The following is a 19,356-nucleotide window of genomic DNA, read 5'->3' as shown; positions in this document are numbered from 1 at the left end:
AAACAGGGTTTGATTTAATGAAAACCAATTTTGAGATGCTTGAAAAAGGTTTCAAAAATTTAAGAATTGATTTCCCTCAAAATTGCAATTCTCATGTGTTTGGCTAAATTAGGGAAAAATCACATGCAAACAATATTGAAAATCCAATCTCTAGAATCAATTTATTTTTCATTGAAATTAGGTATAAATCCTCCAAACCTCATGAATAGCAATTTCAATTTAAATCCAATTTAAATTTAATTCCAATTTAAATCCAATATCTAGAATTACTTTATTTTTTTTTTAGATTTAATTCTTCTTAATTTCATAAATAGAAATTTCAAATTAATTTTTGGTAATCTAGTTTAATTAATTTTAGTTAATTGATTGATCTAGTTTTAATTCCTCAAATACCAATTTTAATTCCAAATTTCATTTTACATCTTTAATTTTTGTCTTAATTTTAATTTTTAGATTTTATTTTTAATATCTTTTAATTTTTGTCATTCTAATTAGCTTATACTTTTATTTCCAATTTAAGCACAATTCCCTGTGGGATCGATATCAATTTTTAAAACTATACTACTGTGACCCGTGCACTTGCGGACACACCGTATCATCAACCAACCTGGGCCCTCACGTAGACCAGCACGACGTCAATCACGTCCTCCTCGATGTCGTCAACATCAAATGCGTCAATCCTCTCCACCTGATGATGTTATGCCCCCACCTGTCGCATTTCACCCTTTCTGCATGGCATCAGCGCCTGGTCCTATTCCCTTAGCTCCTGCACCGTCTCATCCTAGTCCATCCACAGTATTCTAACCATATTCAGAAACTATCCCCCCATGATGCATACATTTTGCATAGTCATTTAGGTCTAATTTCATAGCTATTTTATTTTATTATTAGTCATTTTTAGCTAATTTCATTAGTTATTTAGTTAGTTTTTCATAATTGTCAATTTTAGATTAATTTGTAATTTTTATTTTATTTTGTAGGAAAAATGGTGTTTTTGAAGGACTGAAGAGAAATTTTGCCATTGAGGAGTGACTTCTACAGCCAAAGATGTCAAAAACAAGTTTTCAAGCTGAAATGTGCATTGACCAAATTGTGCATAACTTGCCGCATAAGCTATGCAGATCTGCATAAGGAGAAAAATCACTGTTCCAATACCTGCCGAAATGTGCATAAGAAGACTGCATAGCTTATGCACATTCACGCCTCCCTTATGCACTCTCACGGAATTGTGCATAACCTATGCACCAAGTCATGCAGTTTCGCATAAGTGACCCAGAAACAGCCGAAAACTGCATAAGGGACTGCATGACTTATGCAGTCCACTTATGCAGTCCCATAAAGAGTTCATTAATGAGCTGGCAGATGATTTCCTCAGAAAATCCCTCCTCAAACACATTATTTTAGGGCTCCATGTCAGAAAATGTTATAAATAGTCCCATTTCCCATTTTAGACAAGGGGGAGAAAAAGAGAGAAGGAGCAGAAAAGGAAAGGGGGAGGAGAGGCAGAATTTGAAGAGTCACTTTCACCTTCCACACCATTTTCAACAAAGATTAGCAGATTTCTTTCTTTCCTTATATTTTTCCTACATTTCTAGTGTTTAATTTCTTGTTTCTTAGCTTAGATTGAAGCTTATTTTCATATAAACTCAGATTTTCTTGTAAGGATTATGGGTAGTGAGTAGTTTACCTTTGATTCTGGAGTAAGGGTTGTAATATTTGAGATATTTTGTGGATTTTGATTGGGTAATCCATATTTTGTGGTCTTAATGAGTTTTATTCATTTCTTGTGTGCTTAATGACATGCTTAGTGTAGGATCCCATTAAGTGATGTTCTTAATCCATGGTTGAGGCACCGAAAGGAGAAGGCCTTGTGATAGATAATCAAGGAATTGGACTTAATTAACTTAGATCTAAAAATAGACTAAGGATTAAGAGGATTCACAGATTAATTAAAGAACTTAATGGGTCTTAATTAATTCTAACTCCACGAAAGTAGGATTAGTTTGATTAAGGCACTCTTTGTCTCACTCGAAAGGGTATTCGAAGGATTTAAGAATTAATCTCCTTAAAACCATAAGTTTCACAAGATTGGATAACCAATTTAAAATCCCAAAATAGCTCGAATATGAAATCCCGAACTCCGGAATCGCCTTTTTATTATTGCTAATTTTCAATTGAATTTAATTGCTTGCCATTTTAAATCCTGCCATATTTGAACTTGCTTATTTTAATTTGATGCAATTTTAGTTTAATTAATACATTGTTAGATAGATTATTAATTTTGCACATATAGATTTCATACTCCAATACCCATTCAATCTATTGTTTTAATTTTGAAATTAGTTCAATTTAGTCAACTTTTTATATCAAAAATTCAATCACTAACACAACTCCTCGTGGGAACGATATCTTTCTTCAGACATTTGTACGACCCGTGCACTTGCGGTTGGGCCACATCAAGTTTTTGGCGCCGTTGCCGGGGAGTTGTTTGTTTAAGATTGAATTCTTGATTATTTTAGTTGTTTATAGTTTTATTTTTGTTATCTTTTCATTTTTTGTGTTTGTTTGTTCTTTTTCAGGTACTTTTAATCTTTTATGAGAAGAGCTAGAAGCACAAGTGACACATCCTTATTTTTCAATCCTGAAATTTAGAAATTTTGTAAAGCCAACAAGAAAGAAACCAAGAAAAGAAAAGAAGCTCTGAGAGAAACTGAATTAGAAGAAGTCATGGCTGATGAAAGAATGAGAATTTGTGTTAATGCTGGAAATGATCGAAACAATGAAAATGCAGCCCAAGGTGAAGAGATTATAAATGCTAATGTGCCTAGGGAAAGTATGATGGATCATGCTTTTCCTCATTTTGATGATTTAAGAGAGAGCATAGCAAGACCAAGAATTGATGCAAATAGCTACAAGATGGATTTTGGAGTTCTTCAAATGATTCAAAATTCCCAATTCGGGGGACATCCTTCTGAAAATCCACACACACATCTGAAGAAGTTTGCTATGATCTGTGACATGCAAAAACAACCTGGAGTGTCTGATGATGCAGCAAGATTGAAGTTATTCCCATTCTCTTTGAAAGATAGAGCATTGGATTGGCTTGACTCTTTACCTCACAACTCCATCACAAATTGGGAGCAACTCACTGATGCATTTCTTGCACAATATTTTCCACCTGGAAAAACTCAAGAATTGAGGAATCAAATGACAGCTTTCAGACCAAGAGAAGATGAAACTCTCTATGAGTCATGGATGAGATGGAAGGAATTAGAGAGACAATGCCCACATCATGCCATTCCAAAATGGATGATAAATCAGAATTTTTACACCAATGTTACTCCTGCAATCAGAGGGATAATTGATGCTCAAACAGGAGGAGAATTTATTATAAAGCATGAAGATGAAGCTTATGAGCTATTGGAGAAGATTGCAAAGAATACTCATCTTTGGAGTAGTCCAAGAGGACCAGCTCCATCTCAAAAGAGGCAAGCTGCTGGAATGTATGATCTTGATCCGTTCAACATGATTAATGCAAAGTTCGATGCACTTACAAATGTTTTGGCTAAGAAGATAGAAGATTTGAGTATGTTGGTTAGTTCATCATCATCATCTGGAAGTTCACAACAAGTGGCTTATGCAGAGGGAACTACCAGCTGTGGAGTAGACTATGGAGAGCAAGCAGCATATGTTGGTAATTATGGAAACAAACAAATGGGAAATTCTTATTCTCAAACTTATAATTCAACTTGGAGGAATCATCCCAACTTTTCATGGGGAAATCAGCAAAATCAAGTCCCAAATCAGAATTTTTAACCACAACAGCAACAAGGAATTCCATATCAGCAAAATAGGCAACCATTGCCTAATTTTCAGCAGAAAAATATGAATCCTCCACCAAAACAGCAAGAACAAAGTTCCACCACTGAAGCTTTATTATAACAGATTCTTGCCAACCAAAATAAGCATGATGAGGAGATGAGAGAGATGAAAGCAAGGCTAGAACAGATGCAGACACATAACAGAATGCTGGAAAATCAGATTGCACAACAAGCATCTTCCTCAGGTACCAAGTCTTTTGGAAAACTTCCAAGTCAACTAGAAAACCCAAGAGAGCAGTGTCAAGCTATTACTTTAAGAAGTGGGAAAGTTGTAAATAATGAGAAGAGTGAAAAAAAATGAGAAAAGTGAAAATAGTGAGAAGAGGGAAAATGAGAAAGAAACTGATGAGAGTGAAAAACAAGAGAGTGCAGAAAAAGGTAAAGAGGAGGTTGAAGAGAAGGAAGAGAAATATATACCTCCTGAGCCCTACAAGCCACAACTTCCTTTCCCACAAAGATTTCACAAAGCCAAGCTTGATAAGCAATTTGGGAAGTTCTTAGAGGTTTTGAAGAAGCTATACATAAATGTGCCTTTTGTTGATGCTCTTTCACAAATGCCCTCTTATGCAAAATTCTTGAAAGAAATTCTCTCAAACAAGAGGAAACTTGAAGATGATGAAACTGTAGCTTTGACAGAAGAATGTAGTGCTATCCTCCAAAGGAAACTTCCTCCAAAGCTCAAGGATCCAGGGAGTTTTTCAATTTCATGCCACATTGGGGAATCATGTTCTACAAAAGCTTTATGTGATTTAGGGGCTAGTGTTAGCCTTATGCCCCTCTCCATTTATGAGAAGCTCAATATGGGAGATCTTAAGCCAACCCACATTTCTCTTCAGTTAGCTGACAGATCAATTAAGTATCCTGAAGGGATTTTGGAGAATGTGCCTCTAAAGGTTGGGAAGTTCTATATACCTGTTGACTTTGTCATCTTGGACATGGAGGAGGATTCTAATATTCCAATTATCTTGGGGAGACCCTTTCTAGCTACAGCAGGAGCATTGATTGATGTTAAGGGAGAAATTTGACTCTTAGAGTTGGTGAAGAGCAATTGGTTTTCAATATTAATAACACTATGAAGAAGTATCATTCTGAAGCTGATACTTGCTTGAGAGTTGATATCATTGATGAGCTGGTTGAAGAACACTTCAGAAAAAGATATCCGGAAGATCCACTTGAAAATTGTTTGGTTCATGGAGGAGGTATAGACTATGACAACCCTCATGTGGCTGCATATGCTCAACATCTAGAGGGAAGTCCACTATTCATTTCTGCTCCAGTTTTTCAACTCACACAAAAGGAAAAAGTCGAATTTAAGCAACCATCATTCAAGGAAGAAGATGCACCTAAGGTAGAACTTAAGCAACTTCCTTCTCAGCTCAGGTATGAATTTCTTGGCATTAATAACACTTATCCAGTAATTGTAAATGCAAACTTGAGTACCTTAGAGGCTGATAAGTTGTTAAGAGTGTTGAGACAATTTAGGAAAGTTTTAGGATACACTATAGATGACATTAAGGGAATAAGCCCACACTTTTGCATGCATAGAATTATTTTGGAAGAAAATTGTAAGCCATCTATTGAACATCAGAGAAGGTTGAACCCAAATATGAAAGAAGTTGTTAAAAAGGAAATTTTGAAGTTGCTTGATGCAGGGATCATATATCCTATCTCAGACAGTACTTGGGTGAGCCCAGTACATGTTGTCCCAAAAAAGGGTGGAATGACAGTGGTCAAAAATGAAAATAATGAATTAATTCCCACCAGAACAGTGACTAGTTGGCGAATGTGCATAGATTACAGAAAATTAAATTTAGCCACTAGAAAAGATCATTTTCCACTTCCCTTCATTGATCAAATGTTAGAAAGACTGGCTAGGCATTCTTATTTTTGCTATTTAGATGGATATTCAGGTTTTTTTCAAATCCCTATCCATCCAAATGATCAAGAGAAAACCACTTTCACTTGTCCATATGGAACCTTTGCTTATAGAAGGATGCCATTTGGGTTGTGTAATGCACCAGCCACTTTTCAAAGGTGCATGATGGCAATCTTCTCAGATTTCATTGAAGATATAATGGAGGTTTTTATGGATGACTTTTCTGTATATGGATCTTCATTTGACATATGCTTGGCTAACATTTCTAAAGTTTTGCAGCGATGTGCGGATACTGACCTTGTGTTAAACTGGGAAAAGTGTCATTTCATGGTTCAGGAAGGGATAGTGCTTGGACATCTGGTGTCCAACAGAGGAATAGAGGTTGATAAAGCCAAGGTTGAAGTGATAGAGAAGATGGCTCCTCCTACCAATGTCAAGGGAATTCGAAGTTTTCTAGGACATGCCGGGTTCTATAGACGCTTTATCAAGGATTTTTCTAAAATAGCCAAACCTTTGTCTAATTTGTTAAGTAATGACACACCATTTGTATTTGACCAAGAGTGTTTGGATGCCTTTTGCAGGTTGAAGCAAGCTCTTATCACTGCACCAATCATGCAACCTCCCGATTGGAGCCTACCTTTTGAAATTATGTGTGATGCTAGCAACTATGCAATTGGAGCTGTTCTTGGTCAAAGAAAGGACAAAAAGGCTTATGCTATTTATTATGCTAGTAGAACACTGGATGAGGCTCAAACAAATTATGCAACAACTGAAAAGGAATTTCTAGCAATTGTCTTTGCATTGGAAAAGTTCAGACCTTACATTATTGACTCAAAGGTGGTTATATTTTCAGATCATGCAGCCATCAGGTATTTACTCCGTAAAAAAGAGGCTAAACCTAGGCTCATTAGGTGGATTCTGATGCTACAAGAGTTTGACTTGGAGATTAGAGATAAGAAGGGAGCTGAAAATGTAGTTGCTGATAATCTTAGTAGGTTGAAATTGGATGATGAAGAATTGGATGAAATCCCTATTGATGAGTTTTTCTTGGATGAACAACTTTTCTCTCTTGTTGCTAAATTACCTTGGTATGCAGACTTTGTGAATTATCTATCTTGTGGAGTCTTACCTCTAGGAATGACATGGCAACAAAAGAAAAAGTTTTTACATGAGGTGAAGTTTTATAGATGGGATGATCCTTTACTCTTTAGGAGATGTTGTGATGGTTTAATAAGGAGATGTATTCCTGATGAAGAGATACAGAGTATTATGCATCATTGCCATGCTTCTGATTATGGAGGACATTTTGGAATCTCTAAAACAGCTAGTAAAATTTTGCAAGCTGGTTTCTTTTGGCCAAATCTTTTTAAGGATGTGAGGAAATTTGTGTTAGAATGTGATAAATGTCAAAGGAGTGGAAATTTGTCAAAAAGAGATCAAATGCCCCTAAATGATATTCTTGAAGTGGAATTATTTGATGTCTAGGGAATAGATTTTATGGGGCCATTCCCTCCTTCATTTGATAATAAATACATTCTAGTTGGAATTGACTATGTGTCAAAGTGGGTGAAAGCTATTGCAACTCCAACTAATGATGCTAGAGTGGTAGTGAAATTCCTGAAGAAATTTGTCTTGAGTAGATTTGGAGCTCCTAGGGCTATAATTAGTGATGGGGGTTCCCATTTTTGTAATAAGCAATTTGAGAGCTTAATGAGGAAGTATGGTGTAGTGCACAAGATAGCTACCCCATACCACCCTCAAACTTCAGGACAAGTTGAAATTTCTAACAGAGAGCTCAAGCATATCTTGGAGAAAATAGTGAACAATTCTCGAAAAGATTGGTCTATCAAACTAGATGATGCTTTATGGGCATATAGGACGGCCTACAAAACCCCTATAGGAACTACTCCCTTTAGGTTGGTGTATGGTAAGTCTTGTCATTTACCTGTGGAGCTAGAACATAGAGCATATTGGGCCATTCAGACCTTGAATTTTGATCTTAAGCAAACTGGTGAAAAAAGACTATTACAACTTAATGAGCTTGAAGAACTGAGGATGGATGCTTATGAAAGTGCCCATATTTACAAAGAAAGAACTAAAGTTTGGCATGATAAGCACCTTAGAAAAAAGGAATTCAAAGAAGGTGATTCAGTTTTATTGTTCAACTCAAGATTGAAATTGTTCCCTGGAAAACTTAAATCAAGGTGGACTGGTCCATATAGAGTTTCTAAGGTTTTCCCTTATGGAGCAATTGAAATTTGGAGTGAAAAATCTGGGAATTTTAAGGTCAATGGGCATAGATTGAAACATTACATAACTGGAGACCCAATAAAAGGAGCAAGCTGTTATAAGCTCTCCAATCCCTCACCTCTTTTTCACTGAAATTCATGAAGAGTCCAGCTAAGGACTATAAATTAGCCCTCTTGGGAGGCATCCCAAGTCCTTTTATTTTGCTTTTGCTGATTTACTTTTACTTTCATTACTTTTGTTTTTATCTGAAATTTCCCCAAATTCAATTTTTGACATTGTTGAATTTTGTCCCTTGTAGATGTATTTCAATGGAGGAAGGCTGGTGAACTGTTGGGGAGTGATTCTTAACTTGAAAATTTTGTCTTTCAAACTCTCCCAAAAACTGATTGGTTTTTGCTGCATAACCTGTGCAGGGTCTGCTACCTAGTTTATGCAGAGAGGAAAAATGAAATTCTGCAGCAAAGAGGGTGTCTGCAGCAGATGGCTTATGTTCTTGGTGAGGTTGGGTGTGTAACTTTTAAGTATTTGTGCTTATAATGTTTATATGGTGGTGAGTGGGTCATCTTTGTAATTTTGAGCTTACTTGGGTTGTGGATTCAAGGTGGACAAATTGCATTTTCTTGGCATGACTTAGGGAGTTAATCATTTGTGAATAGATGCAACTTTATGCAGGTTTTATTGAGTTTTTAATGTGCCAAAAGTTGATTTGCAGAATTTAAGTCAAAATGGCATGGGTCACAAATGCCTTTTATGCAGGATTTACTTTTACATGCTTGTGTGATGAAATTTTGATGGATTTTGTATGTATTGATGTGTTTTTGGTGAAAATTTCTCATGGTTTATGCTTCATGGAATTATATTTCTTCATTCTAGGGTATTTTTCACACTTGCAAATCATTTTCCATTGCAATCTCAATCTTGTTGAATTGTGCATAAGCAACTGCATAGCTTATGTAATCCTGCATAACCACAATTCTTGCCATTTTTCACCTTTATTGCAAGTGCATAAGGAGAGTGCATAGCCTATGCAATTCTGCATAACCTCATTTTGTCAAATTTCATATCTGTCAAAACTTGCATAAGGTGAGTGCATGACTTATGCACATTTGCATAACTTCAAATTCTGCATTTTCTCTCTCTGCCGAGGGATGCATAAGGAGAGTGCATGACTTATGCACTTCCGCATAACCAAAAACTCTGATTTTCTCTCTCTGCCAAAGTCTGCATAAGGAGAGTGCATGACTTATGCACTTCCGCATAACCAAAAACCCTGAATCTCCAAACTTGCCGAGGGGTGCATAAGCAGAGTGCATGACCTATGCACTTCTGCATAACCACTTTCCACAAAAATCAAAACCCACCGAGGAGTGCATAAGCAGAGTGCATAGCTTATGCACACCTGCATGACCACCAACCCAAAATTTCAAAAGTTGCCGAGAGGTGCATAGCTTATGCACTTCTGCATGACCACTCTCCCTGAAGGTCAAAACTTGCCGAACAGTGCATAAGGACAGTGCATGACTTATGCACTTGTGCATGAGCTATTTCTTTGAAGTCCAAAACAAGCCGAGACATGCATAAGTAGGGTGCATAAGTTATGCACACCCATTAATCCCTTTATGCAGTCTTACACAACCAAATCCAAAAATTTTCATCGGCACCCATTTCTCCCACCTCCCGTATTTTCTGTTCCCGACCGTCCGTTCCCCTCCATTTCTCCCGACATTTTCCTCCTTTCCTTCTTCTCCACACCTATTGCCGCCGCCCTAGCCCTAACTACCCCGACCATATTTTCTTTTCCCCTCACCTTCACCATCGGCAATGGAGTCGCCTCCCCATTCCCGTCCAGTTTCCCCTCTCCAGGTTTCACCATTGTCAACGATACCTCCTAACCCTAATTTCCCTCCATAAGCGACACCCCCACCACCCTCCACAACCACATATAAACGAAAAATCAGGTCGAAATCCACTAGGCCCATGTCCTCTGCACCTCCTCTCTCAAAGCGCAATGAACCACCCACCATCCCAAGGTCAGAGCCTCCACCCAAAAAGCCAAAGACTTCAGCCTCCACAGCCTCTTCCAGTAAAAAGCAATTGTCAGCAACCTCACAAGTCTCAAAACTTCCTTGGTCCCTTTCTGATGCAACTCACAAAGCAACATTTAAACGACTTAAGGAAAGGAAGGTGCAACCCACTAGGTATATTTCTGTGGACTCTCTTTAGTCACTTGGTTTATTTGACAATGTGGTTGACTATCTAGATGGTATGGGTTGGATGGAATTTGTGCATAAGCAAGAAATTGTTTACCCAGCTTTAGTTTTGGAGTTTATTTCCTCATTCTCTGCCACCCTGAAATTGCATGATGTAGATTTTAAGCGAACTATGAAATTTAGATGTTTGGGGCAAAATAGAGAGTTATCACTGGATCAATTTCATAGCATTCTTGGTTTTGAAACTGATGGGTTATTTAGAGTGCCATATACAGGGGTAGAGGTAGCAAACAAGGGTATTTGGAATGCTGCCCAATTTTGGAGAATTATCACAAACCAACCTCAGACTTTTTCTGCTGGTAGATCAAAAACCTCTCAAATACTTGACCCTGCACTTAGGTTTATTCATAGACTGATTGCTAGCACTATTTTGGGCGAGAGGACTAGTTCAGTCTTTGTGGGGAACTCTGAATTATTTATGTTATGGTGTGCAATTCACAAGTGCAAGCGTTCTCCGGGGTATTTCTTTTGTGAGCATCTGCTGCATCTTGCCCCCACATCCAGAGGTGAACTTGTTTGGGGTGGGCTCATAATCACATAGCCAAGCATTTTGGTTTTAATCTGAAGAGCACCCAATACCAGACTTGTGGACACCTTATATTTTGATCTTTGCACACCTATCCAAAAGCAGGTTCAATTTGCCACATTTTGATCTTGACACCCAAGCAGCGGTGAACCATTGCACAACCAGAAGCCCAACCTGCCCAATCAGTCCCACAGCACTCTACTGAACCTACCCCACCCCCTCAAACTGCACAGGACACCCCAGCAGCTTCTGCACAGCCCACACCTCCTACAGCTGAACCCTCCTCATCCACAGCCCCTCCTGCATTCAACACTAAAGCCTTATTCACCTATCTTGAAAGGCTTAGTGATGATATATACTTTGTGGATAGGAAGCTTGACACTGGTCTTGATACCCTCAAGGATCGTCATGATCACCTATTTGACCTTGTCATGGAAACCAGAGATAAGCAGAAAGAATTGAAGGAGATGATGAAGCAGCTCATGATTTTTCTGGGAATGCCACCTCCACCTCCATCACCTCCTCCAGCACCATCATTTCGACAGCAGCCAAATGCAACCAGCCCTTTAGCAACATCAATGGACAAGGGCAAAACAATAGAACTGGATTAGTTTTTGTTTTGCTTTTGTTCAAACTTGTAGGACTTTTCCTTTGTAAATAAGTTCAAACATTTATAGTTTGTTTTGAATTCTGTTAGTTTCTTTTGAATTACTTTGTTTTGAATTCTGTTTTTATTACAGTTCTATTGGATAGCCATTACATTAGTTTTTCATTAATTTTTATTGCTTATTGCCCTTTTTTGTGCATATTTGTCCATACTCTGTCTATATTTGCATGCTTCTACGGGTGGTTGCACATTTGTCCTTGCTCAGCATCATGCAGCAGCTTTTGCACATACTGCACAGGCTGTGAATTCCTTTATGCAATTATCTTGCATAGCCTGTGCAGCCCTTTATGCCACTTATGCAGATCTGCACAGGCAGTCATTCCCTCATGCAAATGTTCTGCATAGCCTGTGCAGTCCTTATTGCCACTCATGCAGAACCGCACAGCTTATGCAACTTCCTTATGCACTTGTTCTGGACAGCACTTTATTATGCATAACCTGTGCAGCTTCTTATGCATTCCTATTATCTCTTGAATTCTCATCTTCTCTATACCAGGTAACCTTTTCTTTTTGCTCTTAACATTTCACAATTCCTGGTAATTACTATTTGCTTTGAGTTTTGATAATGCATTGCTTGAGACATTGAGGGCAATGTCTAATTTTGAGTTTGGGGGTGCACATTTTGATTTTTGCTTCATTTTTCACATTTTGAGTATAGGAGCATCTCATCCCATTCCATTTACATATATTGTAAATATTTTACATATACATCCTTACAAACATATACATTACACATTTACACACACATTTTACACAATTTAGAATTGTACACATTGCACGCAAATAGACAAATAGATTTCCTTCATTTAGTTAATGCATTACTCATTTTTAGGAATCATACATCATGCATTAAAATCTTTTGCCAAATCCCTTGAGTTTTGAAAAGTTGCCTATGAGAGTAATTTGACTCACCCTTTAGTTGGGTTTGTGGATTGAAAGTTTCCTAAGAGATGCAAGGTTTTGAAGTGTCTATCCCTTGCCTATATCTTCTTAGCCAAAAAGCCACCCAACTAGTCATTTGGAGATGGAAGTGTTTAGAGGGAATTATTGGATATAAGGTAGTCAAATGATGTCTCACTAATCCTAGAACAAATTTTCTAAACCTTTCAAGGCGAAATACCAGCTTGTACTTAAAGAGAGAGATGATTAGGCATTCTTTGATTGAAACCTTCTCATTTTAAACCTTTGGCTCTTTTTCCCAATTACAATTTACCCTTGCAAACCCCTTTGAGCCTTTTTATCCCTAATTTTCCTTGACATCCTTATTGTTACCTAGCCAATGAACCAAACACTCCAACCCTTTTCATGAGAATAATCATTTACAACATTAGGTACATATATATATATAAAAAAAGAAAAAAAATAAATACAATAAAAGGGAGAAGAAATGCTTTTCATCTTGTAAAAAGTGCTAGTATATGTGTTTTTCACCATTGTCATTCAAAATGAAAGAAATCCACCCAAAGTATTAAAAGAAAATGAGTTTGGGGGTGGCAAATTTTAGGGACAAGCATCAAAAGAAAATGCAAAATACAAGTTTAAAGTATCAAAATGTCCCTCCATTTTATGTGTTTTTGTAAAATATGCTAGCACTTGACAATCCTCATTGTGTATTTCTCTCTCCCACATATATATATATATATATATATATATATATATATATATATATATAAAATAAAGTGTACCTTATGTTTCAAAATTGAAATATTCTCATGCTTTGAATCCTTTTACCCATCTTTTTTCTTAGCCTCATTTTGAATCCCATGGCCCCATTACATCCCTAAAAAGACCTTTGATCTCTTGATAGTACGTGTTACATTAGTGGAGATAGGAGTAGGCAATTTGCCTATGGGATTGGAAAATTATCTATCCATTCATTTAATTCCATCATTTTATATAGAGACACTTTGCCTATTGATTGTCCTAGAATTCCTTTTAAGCATGACTTTCTCTTTTGATTTGTTGGTTTGGGGATTTTGAATGATAATTGACTTGATGGCTAAGCGGTGAAAGCTTGGATGAGCATTAAATTCTTTGCATTTTGAAGGATGGGTATATGGATTGCTGGTATGGCTGAAGGTGTGTTAAGTTACTTTAATAAGTGATTTTCATAGCTCTTTGGATAAGGCACCCCTAAAAATTTTTTGCGTCACATTTTAAAGTTTGCTTGAGGATAAGCAAAAGCTTGAGTTTGGGGGTATTTGATGCATACATTTTGCATAGTCATTTAGGTCTAATTTCATAGCTATTTTATTTTATTATTAGTCATTTTTAGCTAATTTCATTAGTTATTTAGTTAGTTTTTCATAATTGTCAATTTTAGATTAATTTGTAATTTTTATTTTGTTTTGTAGGAAAAATGGTATTTTTGAAGGACTGAAGAGAAATTTTGCCATTGAGGAGTGACTTCTACAGCCAAAGATGTCAAAAACAAGTTTTCAAGCTGAAATGTGCATTGACCAAATTGTGCATAACTTGCCGCATAAGCTATGCAGATCTGCATAAGGAGAAAAATCACTGTTCCAATACCTGCCGAAATGTGCATAAGAAGACTGCATAGCTTATGCACATTCACGCCTCCCTTATGCACTCTCACGGAATTGTGCATAACCTATGCACCAAGTCATGCAGTTTCGCATAAGTGACCCAGAAACAGCCGAAAACTGCATAAGGGACTGCATGACTTATGCAGTCCCATAAAGAGTTCATTAATGAGCTGGCAGAAGATTCCCTCAGAAAATCCCTCCTCAAACACACTATTTTAGGGCTCCATGTCAGAAAATGTTATAAATAGTCCCATTTCCCATTTTAGACAAGGGGGAGAAAAAGAGAGAAGGAGCAGAAAAGGAAAGGGGAGGAGGCGAATTTGAAGAGTCACTTTCACCTTCCACACCATTTTCAACAAAGATTAGCGATTTCTGTCTTTCCTTATATTTTTCCTACATTTCTAGTGTTTAATTTCTTGTTTCTTAGCTTAGATTGAAGCTTATTTTCATATAAACTCAGATTTTCTTGTAAGGATTATGGGTAGTGAGTAGTTTACCTTTGATTCTGGAGTAAGGGTTGTAATATTTGAGATATTTTATGGATTTTGATTGGGTAATCCATATTTTGTGGTCTTAATGAGTTTTATTCATTTCTTGTGTGCTTAATGACATGCTTAGTGTAGGATCCCATTAAGTGATGTTCTTAATCCATGGTTGAGGCACCGAAAGGAGAAGGCCTTGTGATAGATAATCAAGGAATTGGACTTAATTAACTTAGATCTAAAAATAGACTAAGGATTAAGAGGATTCACAGATTAATTAAAGAACTTAATGGGTCTTAATTAATTCTAACTCCACGAAAGTAGGATTAGTTTGATTAAGGCACTCTTTGTCTCACTCGAAAGGGTATTCGAAGGATTTAAGAATTAATCTCCTTAAAACCATAAGTTTCACAAGATTGGATAACCAATTTAAAATCCCAAAATAGCTCGAATATGAAATCCCGAACTCCGGAATCGCCTTTTTATTATTGCTAATTTTCAATTGAATTTAATTGCTTGCCATTTTAAATCCTGCCATATTTGAACTTGCTTATTTTAATTTGATGCAATTTTAGTTTAATTAATACATTGTTAGATAGATTATTAATTTTGCACATATAGATTTCATACTCCAATACCCATTCAATCTATTGTTTTAATTTTGAAATTAGTTCAATTTAGTCAACTTTTTATATCAAAAATTCAATCACTAACACAACTCCTCGTGGGAACGATATCTTTACTGTATTACTTGTACGACCCGTGCACTTGCGGTTGGGCCACATCACCCCACATTATACTGGTTGGATGCCTACCCCATCAATACCTGGCCCATCAACACCATGGATGTCATATCATTCTCATGTGCAAAGCAGAAGCACATTTGACTTCACTGAGAGTCAGCAGCCACAAACACCAATGAGTAGCTTATTTGCTCTATTTGGCAGACCATCTAGCATTGGGCCATCACAATATGCTTCGAGTCAATTTGGCGGATATGGTTCAGATCAATACTATGCACTATATCAGTCTGGTGCCTTAGGCCATATTCCATCTGGTGCAGGTCTATTTGGACACCATGAACAAGGTGCTATGCATTATACTGCAGGGGGGGAATTATCAGGACAACAACAAGGGCAACCTGGCCAACCCCAAGATGCACAAGGTGATCCAGAAGAGCAGCAAGAAGGGGGACAACATCGAGTTCTTCGACCGAGACAACATATTCGAAGACCTGGTTGTGGCACATGACTAATTTAAATATTTATTTTTATTTGTATAATAATTATGAATACTTTTCTTAATTTATATCTTGCTTTAAGCCAATTGCTCGTATGACATGTTAGTAAACATTTTATATATATATTTTTAATTAATTTGAAAATAATAAAGTCATTAAAACTAATAAAGTAATTACATTTATTAATTGCTATGAAGAAAATATATTATCCATAATTATAATAAGAATAAAAATTAATATTAGTTATACTTTAATAACTTTTAACGTTTATAACTAACATAATTTTAAATTTATCAATATACTATATTCTAAATATTAGAAACAAAAAAATTCCTATTAAGATGTATAAAATATACTATTTCAAATATTATACATTTATATTTTTAATCTATAAATTAAGAAATATTTTTATGATTAATAATTTTTTTTTTACAAAAATATAAAATTAATTTTTTGAATATAAATATTTTTTAAACCGTACAATTATATTCTATTTACAATATATAAATAAAATTAATTTCATAAATATATAATATTAAATAAATATTACTACTACTAAAACATAAAACAAACTTTAAAAAAAATCAATCTATATATTTTATAAAATATAATAAATAACTATAATTAAATGATCAAAATATTATAAATTTAATATATTTTATAAAATCAATTAAATAAATAAATATAAAAATTGTGCTGTTTTGGGACGCTAATATGATTAGCGTGTTTTCTGCTTTGGGACGCTAATATAATTAGCGTGTTTCTGCTTTGGGATGAGAGGCGCTCTGGGACGCTAATATAAGTAGCGTTTTGCTCGTTGGGACGCTAGCGTTTTCTTTGGGACGCTATTTTGAATAGCGTTTTCTTTGGGACACTATTTTAAATAGCATTTATGTGTTGGGACACTATTTTTATCAACGTTTTTTAGTTTCCTCACCCCCTCCCCGTAATTTTTCAAAATTCTACCCCATTTCGGTATATTATTTTTTAAATTGCCCCTGTACGGTCAATTGCCCCGAAACAGAGCACTAACGGAACAAAGGATAAAACTAAAGTAAAAACAAGACGCCCAGCAAAGAAGAAAGTTCCAAAATGCCCAGCCGAGAAAGCCTGCAAACCAACTGAATACACCAAGCAGCAGGCACCAACAATTCACAAGAAGGCAAGAAAGTCATATGACCGCAACAGCTTCTGTTGATATATATATATATATTCACACCTTACGTACCTTCTCTTTCAAAGTATTATTTTGTTGCCTCCGAAAGCAAAAGAGGAGGTGCCTGTGGTTCCATTCACTTGAATAAACCCAAGTAGAGAAAAAGGAATGCATAACTTATTCACAAAAAATTAATTATAAGTTGCCATCATCAATTGGTTGTTAATTAGTGCATGCAGAAGCAGTAAACAGAACGTGCATGGCTTACTTAATCAGATTATTTTTTATTTACTGTTAGAGATATTCTCAAGATAATTTTTGCATATTAAAACCAAATCTCATTTCAAACTATTGTAAATACGCGTTTCCCACATTAATTTAATACATTAAAAATAAATAATTGCAAAATGTGTCCCAATAAAATAAAATCAGAAAGAGTATCTCTCATTCTTATTAACAGAAATATTTACTTTTTTTTTTTCGTCTCATTTTTAAGTTTTTTTAAGATTTTTGACGAGAATTAAAGAAATAATTAAATAATCTCTCTTTTTTTTTTAAATTAATAATTGACTTGAATATCTTTGTATTTAATTAAAGAAAAAAATTATAATAAAAAAAATACATTAAGATAATAACAGAGAAGGATAAATTTGAAAAAAAAAATTAACGATTTCTTAATTTTCTAAAAAAACAAATAAAGTGAGAATTTTTTTTTTTTCAAACATTACTCAATTTTTTTTTTTAATATTACTTGAAATGCAATAGAGGAAGTATATAACTAAACAAATTTTCTCACAAAATACTACCATTTTTTTTTACGTGCCGACAGATTTTCAGTCGACATTGTATCACTGAACTCAGAAATTAGGTTGAGTTTAACAATTAGTCTAAAAATAATTCTATCACTTGCAGTGTTGTTGTCAGCTCTTATATATATATATATATATATATATATATATATATATATATATATATAGTTAGCCGATGATTATCAATTAAATTTTAGAAATGCCTTTGCTCTCTATGATTATATAATAAGAAAATCTCACCTGCCCTCAACTCTAAACCAAAGGTTAAATTGCTATATATAAGAAAAACCAAAGGTAATTAAAATGGCAAAAGACATACTGCATCTATTCATTTTTATCTATCTTTAAAGGTTTTTATAGTAATTGAAATTATTTAAATTTTAATAAAATATTTTTTAATTTGATTAAATTATACTTTTATCTCATTTAATTAAGAAAGAGATGGAAAGTGTTAAGATGAATTTTAAAAAATTATATAATTAATTATTATATTTAATAAAAATAAAGAAAAAATTAAAAAAATAATTAACACTCTTTAAACTTTTTAAAATATCAATTAATTATAATAAATTAATTTTTAAAAAATAATAAATAAAATAGATTGAGATAGTACTGTACCCGAAGACAATTAGCTGCTTTAAATATGATCACTAGAATTTCAATTACTTCGATGTTTTCTTCATCATCAACTCTTATGGCCTAAACTAAGAGATTGGGTGTCCCTAAGGATAAGGGATTGTGCGGAAATGTTTTTCAGCAGAATCGATTTTTTTTTTTTTCTTTTTCCTAAAGCAGAAACGAATTTTAATTAATAAAAGAAAATATTTTTATTTTTATCAATTAAATTAATTTTGTTGGGTTACTATTATTATTATATATCTAATTGCATCAGACAGCATCAATTCCCATTGGCGGCCGATCGAGGCAATAAATTAATATCCCTGGTGTCAGCAGCCAAATGGACCGTTTGAATTAAAATTATAAATAAATGTCTTACAATAAATTAACGATCTGTTGAACTAACACATGCTAAGGACATCTTACTGGCAAGATCAACTTGTAACTCCTTAATTGCACGTCTTAAATTATTTATTCGATCGATTGTGTAGATAAGTTGTTTTGTGTTGCAAGGTGAAACCTCTCCCGTGGAAAGCCATTATGCAGATTGCAGCTTTAATTTTGGGTACGTCCATTACTCTGTCACATGGATGCTTTAATAATTTACTTAATCACAGATATAAAAGGAAGCCAACAGCAAATTATTTGAAGAGTGCATCTAACATAAATAACATCCAGCAAGTTTAATAATAATTAAATTAAATATTTATATTAATATATATATAATTAATTAAAAATATATAAATAATATATAAATTTATATATAAATATTCAATGTAATAATTATTAAATTCGTTATCAAAACGAGCTTGAATTTATATCGGATGCATCTTTATTTTAATATTAATTTAAATCAATCAAATTATTGAACTACCCAAATTCGATTACTTACTTCATTTTATTAATGGAATAACAGATCAAATGTCATGTAATGACAGCCTTTCCACGAAAGGGTCGGCACGTCCATGCTACATAAAAGAGTGCCTTTACCTCTAACTGCATTCGCCAGGAGAAAAACTCATCTGCCTAACAGAA

General features: G+C 34.8%; 1 non-coding gene across 1 annotated transcript; it reads right to left on the bottom strand.

Annotated features, from left to right (window-relative positions):
* Window positions 1-3,192: 3,192 nt before the first annotated feature.
* Window positions 3,193-3,299, bottom strand: LOC131176107 (small nucleolar RNA R71). The gene has a single exon (XR_009146235.1). It is a non-coding gene; the product is annotated as a small nucleolar RNA R71 (small nucleolar RNA).
* Between the last annotated feature and the right edge of the window lie 16,057 nt (window positions 3,300-19,356).

Source organism: Hevea brasiliensis, chromosome 18 (genome assembly GCF_030052815.1).
Source record: "Hevea brasiliensis isolate MT/VB/25A 57/8 chromosome 18, ASM3005281v1, whole genome shotgun sequence".
Classification (NCBI taxonomy): domain Eukaryota; kingdom Viridiplantae; phylum Streptophyta; class Magnoliopsida; order Malpighiales; family Euphorbiaceae; genus Hevea; species Hevea brasiliensis.
Note: the sequence above shows the minus strand (reverse complement) of the source record. Positions and strands in the feature narration are given on the sequence as shown.